General features: G+C 33.4%; 1 long non-coding RNA gene across 1 annotated transcript; it reads right to left on the bottom strand.

Annotated features, from left to right (window-relative positions):
* Window positions 1–4,529: 4,529 nt before the first annotated feature.
* On the bottom strand, window positions 4,530–10,328 carry LOC115290511. The gene is made up of 2 exons (XR_003908158.1): window positions 10,163–10,328; window positions 4,530–4,697 (listed from the first exon to the last, which is right to left on the bottom strand). It is a non-coding gene; the product is annotated as an uncharacterized LOC115290511 (long non-coding RNA).
* Between the last annotated feature and the right edge of the window lie 7,715 nt (window positions 10,329–18,043).

Raw genomic sequence — 18,043 nt, 5'->3', positions numbered from 1 at the left:
TTCTACTTCATTATTTTGTTCACTTTACAGCAAAAATTCTCTGAAAGTGTTTGAGTCCTCAAACAACCATGTGCTAAAACAGAATTGGAAATGCAGACATTTATTTGGGAAAATGTCTGAAAATAATGTATAGGGACAGAGAAGGAGTCTGAAACAAGGGTCTCAGATAATGATGTTTGTATGCCAGCTGTGAAAGAAGAGAGTGAAGAAAGAATTCTGTGGGAAGAACTTTAGAACTCACAGCAGTTCTGAGATTTTGGCCTGATTGATGGAGTCTCCCACATCAAAACAGCTTATTAGAGAAATCTGCAATCAGCAGCAAATGTGCTAGTTCTAGTAACATTGCTGTGCTCAGTCATTGAATGAGAGATGCTGTGCTCCCATTCTCAGTGGGAGAAGCCTGGAGGAAGTGTGGTCTGATTCGAACTTCAAGGTAGAGTAAAAGGTTCAGCAACTGGAGCCTGCCAATCACCTATGGCCCTGTTTGCAGATTCTCTTAAAGGGATACCAGAGATGCCACAATATCCAATATTTTACTTGTCCAGTAAAAATATCCATTTACCAATCCCACGTGAGGATTCCAACCAAATGGAAGACCCTAAAAGTCACAATGCCAACCACCAGAAGTAGAAACCCAGAGACTTCAGTCCACTCTGTCTTCTATGAGTTAGGAGTGGCCACAGAGGGCAACACACAAGGTAATGTTTGGAATAATGCTTTACACACAGAAAGGAGAAAAGACACACCAAGATCAAGGTCTGTAGTGTGTGAGGGCTTCCCAGAGAGGCTCCTTCCCAGTAACGTACATAGGGCATATGGTGATGGACACACACACCCTTTTAATGCTGCAGACCAAGGCCTCTTTCCCTTCCCAGGATGGAGCAGAGGGTGGTGGGTAGAAGAAGGGAGATATACTGGTATAGCTGGTACAGTGCCATATTGTGATGCTCACACTTAGAGAAATACAAAGAATTCCCAGAGTACTCAGAACAAGATTCCTCCTAATAAAGAATCCAGGGCCAAGCAGCTGTTGAGCACCTGCCTTCCATATAGGTGAAGGTTACATGTCTATTACATTGATTGGACATTCCTGAAGACAGAAGGGAGGCCATGTCATGGCTGCTTCTCCAACACTATTCCTGTTCTGTCATGATAATTATTGTTGTTGTAAAAATGATGCAATTTGCCATCTTAAACATTTTTAAGGGTAGTGTTAAGTAAATTCATAGCTGCCCAACAGACCTCTATAACTTTTTCATCTTGCAAACCTGAAATTCTGTACTCATTAAAGCATTCTCTTCCTCTCCCTTTCTCATCATTCTATTTATTACCTCTATGATCATAACTACTTTCAGTATTTCATATAAGTAGGAACATACAGTATTTGTCTTTTTGTGACTTATATCACTTACATAATGTCCTCGAGTTTTATCTAAGATATAGCATGGGTCACAATTTCCTTCCTTTTAGAGGCTGAGAAATAGTTCATTGTATGTCTACATATTGCTTATATATTTATCCATGGTGGACATTTGGGTTGTTTGTGCCTCTTGAGTATTTTAAATAGTGCTGCTATGAAGATGAGTATGAAAATATGTCTTTAAATTGTACTTTCAATTATTTTGGATATACACCCTGAAATGAGATTTCTGGACCATATGCTAGTTCTATTTTTCATATTTTGAGAAATCTCCATATTGTTTTCATAGTGGTTGCACCACTTTTATAACTATACCAATCATGCATAAACATTTCATTTCTCCACATCCTTACCTCTTAATATTTTGTGAGTGTGTGTGTGTGTGTGTGTGTGTGTGTGTGTGTGTTAATCCATCCTAATGGGTATGCAGTGGTATCTTACGGTTTTGACTTGCATTTTTCTTTTTTTTTAAGTTTATGTATTTTTGCCTATTTTGAGAGAGCGAGAGAGAGAGGAACAGAGGGAGAGAGAAACTCAGGCACCCTCTAGTGCAGAGTTCAATGTGGGGCTCAAACCCAGGAATTGTGAAATCATGACCTTAGCCTAAAACAAAAGTGAGATGCTTAACCAACCGAGCCACACAGCTGCCTTTGATTTGCATTTCAAGATGTTGAGCATCTTTTCATGTCCTTGTTAGCATCTGTATAGTGTCTTTAGAGAAATGTTTATTCAAGTATTTGACCACTTACTAATTTGGTCATTTCACTTTTTATGGTTGAGTTTTAGAAGGCTTTAAAATATTTTTTAACATTTATTTATTTTTGAGAGCCAGAGAGAGACAGAGCATGAGCGAGGGAGGGGCAGAGAGAGAGAGAGAGGGAGACACAGAATCCGAAACAGGCTCCAGGCTCTGAGCTGTCAGTACAGAGAAGGACACAGGACTCAAACCCACAAACCACGAGATCATGACCTGAGCCAAAGTCAGATGCTTAACCAACTGAGCCACCCAGCAACCCAACCTCTGTAAGTTTTTTTTAATTTAAAGTTTATTTTAGAGTGATGTTAGTTAGTATAGCTAATTTTGCTCTCTTTTGACTCCCATTCATTGAATATTTTTGTATCTTTCATTTTTAGCTTAGGTGTGTCCTTAAATCTCAAGCTAATCTTTTATGGACAAGATTCCTTGTATTTGGATGCTGTTGTTTCATTCATTTAGCCACTCTATGTCTTGACTGGAGAATTTTATCCACTTATATTTAAAGTAACTACTAATAAGGAAGAAGTTACTATTGCGATTTTGTTGTCTTCTAGATGTCTTATAGTTGGTTTTTTTGTTTGTTTCTTTCTTTCTTCTTTCCTTTCCTCTCTTAGTGCCTTCCTTTGTATTTGGTTGACATTTTCTAGTGCTATGCTTTGATTCTCTTCTCATTTCTCTGACAACATGAGAAATCCAGCATAATATGAATAATTGGAGAAGTATCATCTGTCTATACCTCTAAGAGATCAGGGAATCATGTGTTCTCATTTGCCCAAGAATTATCCTCATTATATAAAAATATTTATCCATTCTCATTTTTAAGAATCCAAATTCTCTTCTAGATGCCAATCTGGGAGCAACTTTTCAACCTTTATTCTGTAAATTCTCATTTTTAGAACATGGAATTCTCACAAATAGTAATAAATTTTTAAAATGAAAAGAAGGAGGAGAAGAAAAAGAGGTTAAATCAGGAGGATTATATCTGAAGTGTTTATTAATGTTATGAAACTTTACAGGAAACAATAGAGAGCTAATGAGATTAGAATTTAGAAAAAGTCTGAAAGAGAATGACATGAAATTAAAGTGGGAAGGAGTGAGATCATATAAGGCCCAGTAAATTCGGTGACTATTAATCCCATCCTGGATTGTCCTTGTCGATCCTGGTTTACACTTGTCTTAGGATAAATATCTAAAGGTGTTTTTTTTCCACTCAAAAAAGTGTCTTAGTTTGTAAAACAGTTTTTTATGATGGTCACAGATTTATTCTGCTAGTTTAAATGATGACCCATAGTGATGAATGATTTTATTTGACAAAGGGGTAATACAACTTCAGGGTTTCAGAATCCTGGCCAATGTCATATAGCTAATTAGTAGAGTTCAATATCCAGTGTCTCTTTTCTCTACTCATGTATATCTTGCTTTTGACCTTAACATTCCATTGAAACTCCATGTTAACAATGAGCTTCTGTTCATTAAGTCCATTGGTCCCTTCTATACTTTTATAAGATCTGGGCAGCACGTTGGGGTACTTGGGTGGCTCAGGCAGTAAAGAATATAACTTTGGCTCAGGTCATGATATCATGGTTCATGCATTCTAGCCCCACATTGGGCTCAGAGCCAGGATACTGTTGTGGATTCTGTGTCTCCCTCTCTCTGCCCCCCTGCATATCATACTCTCTCTCTGTTATTAATAAACATTTTTTAAAAATTAAAAAAAAATGTTCGGTAGCATGTGACACTCTGGTCTATCCTAGACTTCCAAGTTACCTGCCTTTTACTTCTATGTTCACAATGTTGGATTTCTGTGTTGACCAATGAGAAGAACCAAAAGTAACAATTGTAGGACACAAAAGGATGCCTGTAAGATTAGAGGAAAATAATGCTATAATGTGTGGTTGGGGAAGTTAAATGAAGTGAAATTCTCACAAATATGCTTAATGCTAATGTGGTAAAGGACTAAGAAATGTCCAATGTGTTTAGTGGGTATGATTCAATATTCAATCTATAAGGATTTTAGTGCAGTCAGGAGGAGAGGTAATTCTGATTTCTGTGTATTGAGGAATGGATAAATATTGGGTTTATAAAGATCACAAAATAGAAGAACTCTCAAATACAATTGGCTATATGAGAAAGCAAAGAGTTGGGTTATCAGAGAGTATGTATTGAAAGAAGGGAGATTAAAAAAGATAGATCCAAAGATAGATAGGTTTCTCAATTCAGTGTTAGGTGTTGATGTAAGTTGTGTATTACAGCTTTTTTTTCCCTCTATAAACAAACACTTCTGAGTGAACTAACTAAAGGCAGAAGGGTCAAGATTTCAGAGTTGGTTTAAAATAGTAATTACAAGAGGTAGAAAGGATGACAATAGAAATTTATTGGAATTATTAGTTGATAATGGTGATCATGGGTTTGTAGTGTTACACATCTTCCCAGTGTTGCTCTAAATTATAGCAGTTTAGAGAATAGGTGTAAAGATAACACCTGGTGGAAAGCAATCCAAGGTGAGCAGTCTGTCAGCAGCTTATCATGGAAGGAAATAAAAGGAAAGGAAGGTTAGCATTCTGGCTTATCTGTTTTATATTTATTAAGATGTAAAGCATATATTAATAGTCTCCACCTGGTTTAGCTGACTCTATATAATGTTGTCATGAGTATTTTCTTGTAAATATTTATGCAACAATGTATTCAAATATTGATACTATTAGCTTCCTAGGTTGAAGTTAGTCTACCACAGTAGTGACTATGTTACCAGAAGGATACTCATTTTAATGCCAACTCTGAGACTTCTTCACTTATGTCCTTCCCTGCCACTCTCTCTTGAGTTAGGTAGTACATATATTCTTCATCATTCTAAGAGGAGACAGCAAGTCTTGGAAGGAATTAGGTATTCCATAGTTTAACTTCAGTGATGGAGGAGAGGGAGGAAGACATTTATAAGCACTAGTCAGAACCTAGGGAGAGCAGGACAGTGTAAAAGCATTAGAGGAGATATGTATGTGGCTGAAAACAAAATTTTGTCATTCCTGCGAAAACATATTGACTCAGAGAAAGCAAAGGATATCTAATATATGTATAAATAACATTTGAAAGATTAATTTATCCATAACAAATGTTTTCTAGTTTTGTTATAATGGCATGCATTCAAAGTAAATCTATTACCATAATTCATCTTATCTACAAACAGCATAGAATTAGTTAAACATCTCTTTTAGTTAGTCTTTTAAATGACATTTTGTACTCAGAAATATGTTGTGAACATTATTGAGAGAGTGTTTCTCTTCTCAGTGAAGTGCATATTTCAAATGCATGATTAATATATTTCAAATGCTTTAGGATTTTGAAAGAGTATTTCAGATAGTATCCATATGCTTTTATTTTTCTATTCCGTTCTTAACAATAGAGTAATTTCAAAGCAGAAATTCTCTTGACCATGTTGTTCTCTCGCATACATTTTATCTAATATATGCACATATGCAATTGCCAAACATTTCCACATTATTGAACTTCAATTAGAAGAACCATAGGAAAAAAATATATGTATTATTAGTAAGAATAAAACAGAGCTAAAACTAGAGCTTAAGTCTGAAAGAATCTGCTTTGCTTTTCAGTTGATTGTATCCTGCAAAATAAACTATTTTGAACTTTTACTTTATGTTCTAAATTATGTAAAACATGGCCTGCTATTAAAGAATGGTATTAATTTTTTTAAATTTATGGTTACTTTTATTGAAAAATATTTTGGGAAAAATAAAAAACAAATTATAATCTTTTTTTAACTTTTTACATCTTTATCCTAAAACTTGATGTTAGAAAGAAAAGGAATGTAAGAGGGTCTTTATTCTAATCTGAGCTTTCTCCTACACTGACTTAATATCTCTCATTCTTAGGACTTATATTGCATAATGAATCATAATTCAATGTGTATCCTATGACCTCTTCTTATTTATATAAGACTAAAAAATAAGTAAGGTAATTGTTAGAGTTATGTATGTTGCAATTTTAGCAGCATATTTCTCAATATTTAAAATGAGAGTTTTTGGGCAAGATAAACTTATGCCCATGTGTTTGTGTCTCTAAGTTACAGAAATGATTGCAAGCAATTGATATCAAGCTTTTATCATTCAATTTTATAAAATACATCAACCAGTTGGTATTTTTTTATTTTATATGATTGGAAAAATTACTTTCATATGATTGGGAAAGCATCTGTCATACTTCCTATGTTATTCAGCACGTGACTGTGAGGTTAGATAGCTGAAGTTGGAAAGGGAGAGGAGTTTGTTGGATGAACCAAAAGGGCTAGCCTACCAGCCAGCAATCAACTAGTCAGACAAAACCAAGAATGTGGGAAGGAATAGGGATGGAGAAGAAAAATCATTGGTTAAAGTATTTAAGAAATGGGAGAATAAATAGAGGTTAGCCAATAAAGTAAGGAAGACACCAGATACTGTGAAGTTAATGGGAATTGTTTTAAATGAGAAGAAATTATTTGCAAGTCTTAAAATGGAGCTGGAACGAAAATGCCAAACCCCTTTTTACTGAGACATGTGAAGTACGAATATAAATCTTCGATTAAGAAGGCTGTAGGGGCAGCAGTTTCATCTAGTAGAGTCAGGTATATTTCAGGGAATAAGGGGAATGTTTAAACAAGAGGTTAAATATAGGGAGGACTTTTCAAATACAGAGCAGTAATTTCAAGAACTTTGCTAGGAAGGAAGAAGAGGGAGAATTTTCAGACTGGGGGACATGTTCAGATGTCCATAGGAATAAGCATGCTATGATAATGAACTTATGGGCTAAGAGTCATGTCTGTCGAATGCTCAGTGTCTGGTACAGTGTCTGGCATAACATTGGTGCTTATAAATATTTGTTGATAAAAATAAAACAAACAACACTATTTGCCTATATAATGTTGTGACTTCCAACTATTAAGATCCAGAAACAAATGCTTCAAAATACTTAAGTAAATAATAGTTCTTGACTATCATTTTTAAGAAGTTTATTCTTCTTCAAAGCAAACTAGATGATTGCCCCAAATTGAGTAATGTATAAATTTGATTTATGTTTGAGGGTTGAATCTTCATTTTAAGATTTATGCAAGTTAGTTGATATGAAATTGGCCACAATAGTCAAGTGTTAACATAAATTGTGTGAGAAATCTGAGACTGAGGAGGTCACTTTATTCACACAGACACCTCTGGCCAAAAAGCCACCCAACCAACCAGACAAGCAAACCCCCCCCCCCACAAAATCCCACTATATAATAAAATCTTAATAATTATTAAAAGATGGTGGCCTCATCTTCCCTTACCTGATCCATCAAAATGTTTTATGACCACTGTGGAGTACTGGAATTTCTTTAAATTGTGTGTACCACCACATAAGCATAGACAACCACTAATAATAATTATTGTAGCATTGTGTATAGCAAAACAATAAATATTTAAACTCCTGCATATGCAGACAAAAGCCAGTACAAAACACAGAAAGTATCTTTTTGTCATTATTCCAGATTAGGGATAAGTCAAATGATGACTCATTTAATATTAATAACAAGTATAGATGCCATGAAGAATACATATTTAATGTCCCGTCAAACTTACTGTTCTGTCTTAAACTTTGTTGACAGCATCATTTTGAAATTTACTTTCCAGTAGCCAGTCACCATGTTCATTTTCTCATTTATAGTCAACACATTTATTATTAACAGAAACTTCAGATAAATTTTACTAAATCTCCTAACTTACAGAAGAGGACACTAAGGAACAGAGAGTCAGGTCACAGAGCCAAGAAGTAACAAGATTTGAGTCCATATCTGCTAATTCTCTGTTCAATGTTTTTACCATTCTCCCTCATTTCTGTTTGATTGTATATGTTGAACTGTGCAAGCTATTTCATGTGACAAAGATAAAAGAGGCAGGAATCTGTTCTGAAGGTGTTTAAAAGTAAGTAGGGATGAAGTGAGACAATACATGTATTATTAAATTTTGGAATAAAATGGCTTTTAAGAAAAGAATAAAGCAAATACATTACATCCAGAGTTCAAAGTATAATGCAGTAATGTTTAATTAGGAGTGTCAGGAAAGAGGTCAGTGATTGTGATTGAAAAGTATCTTAAATGATAGTTGGAACTTAACCATGAGGAGTCTGTTTTCAGGTCATGGAGTAATACAGCCAATGGCAGGAAGGAGGGTGTAGTTAATAGTGAGAATTTTCCTGGGCACCTGTGTGGCTCAGTTGGTTAAGAGTCCTGCTCTTGATTTTGGCTTCAGGTCATGATCTCACAGTTCTTGAGTCCCAGCCCCGCATAGGGCTCTACATTGACAGCACCTGCTTGGGATTCTCTCTCTCTCCCTCTCTGTGCTTGTGTTTTTCTCTCTCAAAATAAGTAAATATTTTTTTAGTTGAGCAGTTTGCAGGAATAAGAACTAGGTCATATTGAAGATTCAAAGAATAGCTTGATATGTGGCTGAAAAAATATATTGGAGAAATATTTGGAAGTTAAAAATATTCAGAATGTATTTAGAAATCAAAATATGATCTGTATGGAGGCACCAGGGTGGTTTAGTCAGTTAACTGTCCAACTCTTGATTGTGGCTTAGGTCATGATCTCATGGTTCATGAGATTGAGCCCCAGGTCAGGCTCTGAACTGAGAACATGGAGTCTGCTTGGGATATTTCTCTGCACCTCTCCCTCTGTCCCCTGCCCTCTCTCATATGCTCACACTGTTTCTCAAAATAAACACTTATAAAAAAGTAAGACAAGTATGTAAGTTGGGTACCAGTTGGAACATAAGTGTTTATGGAAATATTGAATTTACTTAACTGTCCCATAAAAAATGTAATGAAGTCTGAATTACAGTAAATGTAAACAAATAAGGGTAAAGAGTCAACTGAAATACTTAAAATAGCTTGAATAAATTATAAATATGATAGTTATTATATATGTATATTATATATGGTTATCTAGTTATTATATTATTTATTTTTATAATTGGTTCAGAAATCAAGATGATATAAACAGATATGTCAAAAATTTTGCTCCCTACATGCCCAATCTATTTATCTTTGCAAAGGTCATCATTTTTGTTAGTCTCGTGAATAATTTGGTATTTCTATCAATATGAGCAAACATGACCATCCTTATTTTTTTAATTTTCTTTCACAAATAAGATTATACAATATACACATTTCTATTCAATACCTACCTAATAAGTTCTGAACATTTTCCCATATAAGTACACAGAAGTCTTTCTTATTCTTTTTATTGAAGTATAATTCACTTACAATATTATATTAGTCTTAGGTGTGATTCAACATACAGTGATTCAACAATTTTATACATTTCTCAGTGTTCATCATGGTCAGTGTACCCATAATCTCCTTTATCTATTTTACCCATCCCCCACCCACCTTCCCTCTGTCAACCACCACTTTGTTCCTTGTATTTGAGAGTCTGTTTTTTGTTTGTCTCTGTTTTCTTTGTTCATTTGGTTTGTTTCTTAAATTCTACATATGAGTGAAATCATAGTGTTTTTCTTTCTCTGACTTATTTCACTTAGCATTATACCATATATATCTATCCATGTAGCTGCAAATGGCAACATCTCATTTTTTTAATGGCTGATTAATATTCTTGTGTGTGTGTGTGTGTGCGCACTTGCATGTGTGTGTGTGTTTACCACATCTTCTTTATTCATTCATCTACTGATGTATGGGTTGCTTCCATAGTTTGGCTATTGTAAATACTGCTGCTATAAATATAGGGGTACATGATCCTTTCGAATTAGTGTTTCTTTACTTTGGGTAAAGAGCCTGTTGCAGAATTACTGAATATGCTAATTCTATTTTTAATTTATTTTTTTTACTTATCTATTTTTGACCACACTCTATGTCATTGTGTGGTTGTTTTAGCAGTCTCTTATTGATGTATATATCTTTTCAACTTCTAGTATGGATAATCATGCTGAAATAAAAAACCCTACCTCATTTTGTATGAGAATGTAGGTGCACCTTTAGAATATTTTTCCTGAAGTCCTGAAGTAAAGTTGCCGGGTCAAGAACAGATGCATTCATAATTTTGATAGACATTGCCAAAATGCTCTCCCAGAGTTGCACCACATTATACTCTTATTAGCAATATATTATAGTGTTGGGATGCCTGTGTGGTTCAGTTGGTTAAATATGTGGCTCTTGGTTTTGACTCACATGATGATCTCACAATTAGTGAGTTCATGCCCTGCATCAGGCTCAGCACTGATGGTGCAAAGCCTGATTGGGATTCTCTCTCTCCCTCTGTCTCTGTCCCTCCCCTGCCAGCATTCTCTCATTATCTCAAATAAATAAACTTAAGAAAAAAGCATGAGAGTAATTCTAGTCCCAGCCAGCAGAGGGAAGTGACAAACTTTTGGATGCTGCAATCTGAGGGGAAAGAAGTGCTTTATCAATAAAGCTTTCACTTGCATTTCCTTTATTTGGGCTGACAGCAAGTATCTGATTCATGTCTTTTGCTTATTTTTTAAAAAATTTTTGCTTTTTCCTTTTAATTTTGTTTTTACAAGTTCTCCCATATCAAGTCAATTATCCATTTGTCTATAATTTGAGATATAGATATTTGCAGTGTATTGTTTGCCTTTGCATCTAAAATATTTTTATATAATCAACTTCATCAATGTTTTATTGGATTCTATTTTGTAGTCAGAATTTAAAAAGCTTCCTAGTTTATAACAGATCATTTTAATATTTTATTCTAGTAACTGTGTTTAATATTTGAAACTTTCATACATTTGGAATTTATCCTGGTGTAGTATACCATGTGAAAATTAATTTTATAATTTTCCATTAAGACGATACAGTTTTCCAACCCCACAGTAAAGAGTACAGTATTCTACAGCTCTGAGTTTTCACTTAACAACATTCTCAGGTCTTCCGTATATATACGGATCTGTATTGTTGTTGTTGTTGTTGTTCTGTTGAATTGGTTGCTTTGTTTACATGCACCAGAATTATACTGTTTTAATTAAAGAGACATTACACTTAGTTTTAATAGGGTACATGCTCTTTTCCTCTCAGTTTTTCTAGTTATTCTTGGCTGTTTATGCTATCCATATGAATTTCCAACTCCCTTGTCTAGTTACAGAAAAAAATTGTTGACATTTTTTTCAAAATCACAGTAAGTCATAACTTAAGAAGTTGACATATTCATGTTAAATTTTCCACTCCTAGAAAATAGAATGCATACATATTTGTTCAAGTTTTCTTTTTTGTCCCTCAAAAGTCTTTTAGGGTTTTCATCATATAATTATACATGTTTTATTATAATTTTTCCCTAGATGTTTTTACTCTTTGGTTACTTTTGAAACTTTCTTTTCTCCATTGTCTCTTCTAATTAGTTGTCATTTGTTATCATGAAGGCTATTGCTTTTTCACCATTTTATATTCAGTTATGTTGCTATTTTATTGTAGGTAGAAATTTTCATTTTCATCGAAATGAATTTTCAGTATATAATCATACCAATTGCCAAATAGTATTCATCTTAATTTCTAAATCTGATATGTCTAAGTGGTTCTCTTGTCCAATATGTTTCAGATATTGCCAGGAGAGTGTTAAAAGTTCTTGAAGTAGTGGACATCTCTCTATTTTTCCGGGCTTTCGTGGGAATGTCCCCATTATTTCCTCATTATGTGAGCTAAGGGATTTTGCAGATAGGGACTTTGGGCTCTAAATAAATACATGTGTGTGCATGTGTGTGTGTTTAATGCTACCAGTCCTTCAACACAATTCTTACCACACATATTCAGAATGAATTTTGAATTTTGTCCAGTGTCTTTTCAGCCTCATTCATGATGAGTTTATATTTTTTCATAGATTTGTTAATACAAATCATTTTGCTAATTTATTAGTATTGAAAACATCTGTATATTGTGTGTAAGATACATGGCTATGCTTCATTATTCTTGAATGTGCTTCTATATTGTTTACTTATGTTTTATTTCAGATCATTACACTGACATTTATAATATAATATCAGTTTATTTTCTCTTCTTTATAGATGCTTTGTTATTCTTTCTTCTGGATGTTTCACTCGCTTCCTTAATGTCATCTTTGAGATATTCTTCTTTTATATGCTATAGAACATTAAACATTAAATTATTTTTAATGGTTTTGCTGAATTCTTTTATGAAAGTTGCTAAGACTATGACAATTGGTGGTGGGGGCAATAGGACATTTTTATATCTTCCATGGAAATTAGAATAGTTTTGATAAAATTTATTATTCTTGAAATTTAACATTTCTTTATTTTAAGTTTTATCTATATAAAGTTGTGTATTGTGAACACAATTTATATATCACTTTTTCCTAAATATCTTTATATTTTGTTAATTTTATTTTAAAAAATTTTTTGATTATGCTAACTTGTGTTAAATATTTTTAATTAGTTTTAAAGAACCAAGCTTTGTGTTATTTTGTGTTATTTTGTTCTAGTAATTTTTTTCTTCAACTAATTAAAGTCTACTTTTATTGTTATCAAGTTCATTTTCTTATTTTCTTTTTGTACAAATTATGCCTGTTTTCCTATCTTTTAGAGTTTGATATTTGCTATATTTCATTTCATTGTTTAAGTTTACAAATTTTCTTCTGTGCACCCTTTTAGCTCAGAATATTGATTCCATGGGTCTATATATGTTTCAGTTTTCATTGTAATTTATAGAAATGTTGCAAAATATTTGTTTTTATAACATACTTGTATTAGTCATACTTTTGTGTGTCAAGAACTTTGGAAAGTCTTAGTTTTGCTTCATTATTTATCTAAAATTTTTTGGTAGAAATATCCCTTAGAAAAGTTCTTTGAATTTTGATTTCAATGTTTTGTTAGCAAAATATTTTATTTTATATGGAATTTCTGTATCTTATTTGGGTTGCAAGTTTAATTAAAATATATTTATAACATTATCTTGTCATGTGGTCTTGACAAGTTAGTGATCCCTTTGCATCTCAGTTTCCTCATCTGCTAACTGGAAATGTTATTAGTAACTATGATATAGGTTATGTGAGAATGAATACAAACAGACATATTTATGTGTATGAATTCACCATCTATTCTTTCAATTGGTGTCTATCTATTAGACATATTCATCTTTGTGTCTATCTAGACATCTGTGTGTCTAATATCTTCAAAAAATATCTGGCACTTCCAATCACTAAACAAATGGCCCCAATTATTGTTGTTTCTATTATTATCATCAACGGCATCATTACTGTACTGTTTGTATGTTGATTTAAATGTTTTGACTAACATTTGTTTCCTAATGCTTTTGAGCATCTCAATTAAGAAAATGATCAAACTGAGTTAATTTTTACTATGATCTATTTTTTAACTGAGATTTTACATTTTCAAAAATTCTTTAGTCATCTGAGCATTTGAATTGCACATTTTAAATTTTAAATCTTATATTTCAATCTTATATTTTTAATCTTACAAAACAGTCCTGTAAAGAAATACAAGTCACACTTTCTTCTGAAATTCGATGTTTTTAAGATATGAGTAACTTAGTTGTTTTATTCTCCTTCTGCCAAAACTGTCATGGTGCATGAAATCTAGTGTTACAAAATTAACATTTTCCCCAAATGTAAGCTGTTTTGTTTCAAAAGGATTATTTGCCTTGGAAGATTGTTTCATAGGTCTAAAACTTAATTTCAGATCAGTTATGTTACTCAGATATATGGCAACATATCAAATATTTCTTCAGACCTTCAGCAAGCCTCCTAGTTACAGATGGCTCCCAAGGGACTGGTACTATGAAGTACTGAATAATCTTCAGAAATATGGCAGAGTCACATAGCTACAAAAGTTGAAAAGGAGGAAACTTGGCTAAGAAAAATAACTGAAAACTTTCAGGAGGTAAGAAATTCAGAGAAAAAACACATAACCTCAACACATGACAGTGTTTAATTTTTTTTTTTCTGTTTTGGATTGCCTAACTCAGAAATGCATTAAAGGGCAATGAAATTTACCAAAGTATAATGAAATAATGCTTCAATTTTGAAATTGCTTAGATATACTTACGTTTAAAGAAAATAATTTGGGCTTTAAATCAATATCCAAATATTTTAAGCATTTTGTGAATGAAACTGGAAAGTCTTTTTATAATGAATTGGTTCTGTATTTTGGAATTGCTGTATTAGAATCTAAAGCCTATTTTTTGTGACTATCACATAATCACAAGTCAGAGATAGTTGTTTAGGTGAAAATATGTAGTATGTAATAAAAGTAAATAAAGAGTAAAAAGGGAATGGAAGGAAAGTGATGTTTATAATACTGAAAAAGAAGTTATATTGAGCTAAATTGCACACACTATCAGGAAAATTAGATCTGAAAACAGAATTAACTGAATAACCCTCCACTCTTTGATATAACTTGAGCCATAATGATTCAAAAAAAACAAAAACAAAAACAAAAACAAAATCAAGGAAACCTCATTTGTATGTTTTTAAGGCCAACTTGGAAACAAGTGCTGAGAAATTTGCAAAAACACTTCTAGCTTCCAAAAATATTAGTTTAAATGATTCATATTCACATCCATCTAAACTCCATGACAAAAATGCTCTAGTTGAAAAACCTATCATCCTCAACCATATGAGCGTAGTTATTTCAATGATACATTACTTTTAGGGCCAAATTTTGGAATAAAGTAGATTTCTGAGATGAAAAGATTCACCTAGATATGTGATGTATAGCTCCTAAGACATTTCTCTGAGTTTTAAGAAAAAAGAGCATCTTAACTGATGTTTATTTCTATATTGGTATTATGTTTTTAAAGAAATAATGATACTCTCTGTCCAGAAGCTAGTGGCCTAGGAGGTTACATTTTGCAATAGGAAGAAAAACAAAACAAACAAAAGCTTTAGAGATGTTTTAAAGGGGTACATTTAAAACACTTTTTTCAATGTTTTTATTTATTTTTGATACAGAGAGAGACAGAGCATGGGTGGGAGGGGGCAGAGAGAGAAAGAGACACAGAACCGGAAGCAGGCTCCAGGCTCTGAGCTAGCTGACAGTACAGAGCCTGACGCAGGGCTCGAACCCAGGAACATGGGATCTGACCTGAGCCGAAGTCTGAGGCTTAACCAACTGAGCCACCCAGGCATCCCTACAGGAGTACATTTAAAGGTGGTCTTAATAAATCTCATCAAAAAGGTTTTCACCTCAAGAAGAGCAAGTGGGTTTTATATAAATGAAAGGAGATCTTGCATAAATGCGTGGAAAATAGAGAGGAGCAATATTTAGTTCAATGAAGGGGCTACTAATAAATGTGGGTAAAACAAATGACTGAGTTCTCTGCCCACAAAGGTTTCAACCAGATGCAGAGTGAATAAGATACTTATGTTAGGATCAAAATTGGAATAGATTCTTGCATGCATGCATGCATACATTTATTTATTTGTTTTCTCCTTTCAACAAATAGCATCTGAATCTGATATCTTATTTCCCTTCTGCTCTGTTGATTCTATAATTCTTCTAAATATTTTACATAAAGAAGACAAAGTAGCAGTCTGAATCACACTAAAAGCAAAGTAATGAAGTAATTATCTATAGCATTTGCTCTAGGTTACTATTTCTAACTTTTTTATGTTTTAAATTAATTTATGTTTTAAAGAACATTCCTGGAATAAGAACTCTTGTTTTCCTATTTCATGAGCAGCTTTTAAAATTCTAAGGGAAGTTAGTAATTTTTAAGGAAGCACTAGGATTATCAGTATAAGAATCACTTGAATCAAGCTATTAAGTATAACCTGGGATGCCAAAAGATGGCACAAATCCTGTATCTGAGAGTGTGGCCTAAGACAACGAGTAAGTAGCGCGGTGAGGAGTACAATCCCTGGCTTGGCAGAAGGAAATTATTATTACTATCATTATTAATTGTTAGAACACTCGATGTCTTTGAAGTAGTTTTCAATCCTTTATTAGTTTTTTTTCACTCATGACTTCATTTTAAGTGGGTCATTATCATTATTTCACCAATGAGAAAACCATCACAGAGGAGTCAATAATGCATTATATCCTACAGCAAATGAGCCACAGAAGAATGATTTAGGCACTGATTTTATTTCCTCTACTTTTTAAAGCCTCATCTTATTTTGGTTGGTTAGACCCACTGGGTATAAGTGATAGAAAGGATAATTATTAGGTAACATGAGGAAATTTATTTCAGCTACGGGTAATCCACAAAAGGTAAGATACAATCATTCGTGTTTAATTTCTAGAAAACATAGGAATGTTTGGCAACACCATTGTACATAAAATTATTCAGGATGTCACAGTGTTTTTGAAAAATTCAAATTAATTTTAAAGTTCGGCTTCCTATCCTTCCAAACAGAATTTTGACCAAGTATAGCCTCAAATTTGGATTGCACCCAGACAATAAGGTGCAGAAACTAGAGAGATACTGACTGATTACTGAGCTACAGGGACTTTTAGTAGATCTACTGATAGTATATTAGTTTTTATCTTTTTTTTGTGTGTGGAAAACTTGAACTATTCCTAACTATGAGTTTAGATTCACATTTTTAATGTCTATTTTCTTATCTATAAAATAGAAGATGATGGCTGTTCGCTACAGTGTTTTTTGTGATAACTAGGTGAAACAATTCACTTCAAGTACTAGGTAGAGTAGCAGATCCATAGTGATTTTTTAACAATTATGAGGCATTATTTTAATCATTATTTTGTGTCCATTTTTAAAATAGAGCTTTTTGTAATATGTTTTTAATTGAAACTAGTTTTTCAGTATAAACAATGCCTTATAATCATGTGTAGTAGGCAGAATTTCCAAAATGGCCCCTCAAAGTTGTACAGACATTATCTTCAAATTTTGTGTGAGTTATCACTCCTGTGACCATCTTACATTATGTGGATTTGCTGACTTTAAGATAAGACACTTATTTGGGATTATCTGTGCAAGCCAAATGTAATCACAAGATGCTCAAAAGCAGAGAGCTTTCTCTGGCTGATATCAGAAGTCAGAAAAATTTGAAGTGTGAAAAGAACTCAGTGTGCCTTTGCTGCTTTGGAGATGGAAGAGCTGGTAGGATGAAAGATGGGCATTAAGTCTAGGAGTAGAAAGCAGATCCTAGCTGACCACCAGTGAGCAAACATGGACCTCAGTCCTACAATTGCAAGGAACTGAAATCTACCAACAACCTGAATAAACTCAGAAATGGGTTCTTTCTAGAGCCTCCAGATAACAGCCTCATTTAGTCATATTGCTTTCAATCTTCTAATACCTGGAATGGATTACCCAGTTAAGCCCACCCAGATTTCTGACCCAAAGAAACTGTGAGAAAATAAATGTGTCATCTTATATTAAGTTTGTGGGAATATACTACACGGCACTAGAAATCAAACACAGCGTCCTATGCTTATTGTATAAATATACAACTTTTTTGACACCAAAAAACCTCTAAAGAACAAATAGATTTAATATAAATATTTTTAATATTAATATAAATACTAATATAAATTATTTACTAGTTGGATTAAATAACATTCATCTAAGTCTAATAATATTAGATTTTAGACTGCAAAGAGACATTAAGGAACATATAGATTGGAATGATGAAAATATACCCACAAAGAATAAATAATTTGCCTTGGCTTTTTGATTTCCATCTGTGGGACCTATTATCATAAGCTGTTAAAGGGTTATTAAGGGAGCCAAGATGGCGGAGAGGAAGGGAGCCCTGTAAACTCCCTCCGCACCGTTTTTCGAACTGAGAGGGATATTACGTTCAACTGAGAGAGCGGAAGGATAAAATACGAACTCCAGAGGGAATAGAACCTCAAAGATACCTGAGTGAGTGGGGG

Source organism: Suricata suricatta, chromosome 4 (genome assembly GCF_006229205.1).
Source record: "Suricata suricatta isolate VVHF042 chromosome 4, meerkat_22Aug2017_6uvM2_HiC, whole genome shotgun sequence".
Classification (NCBI taxonomy): Eukaryota; Metazoa; Chordata; class Mammalia; order Carnivora; family Herpestidae; genus Suricata; species Suricata suricatta.
This window is presented reverse-complemented; position numbering and strand designations above follow the sequence as displayed.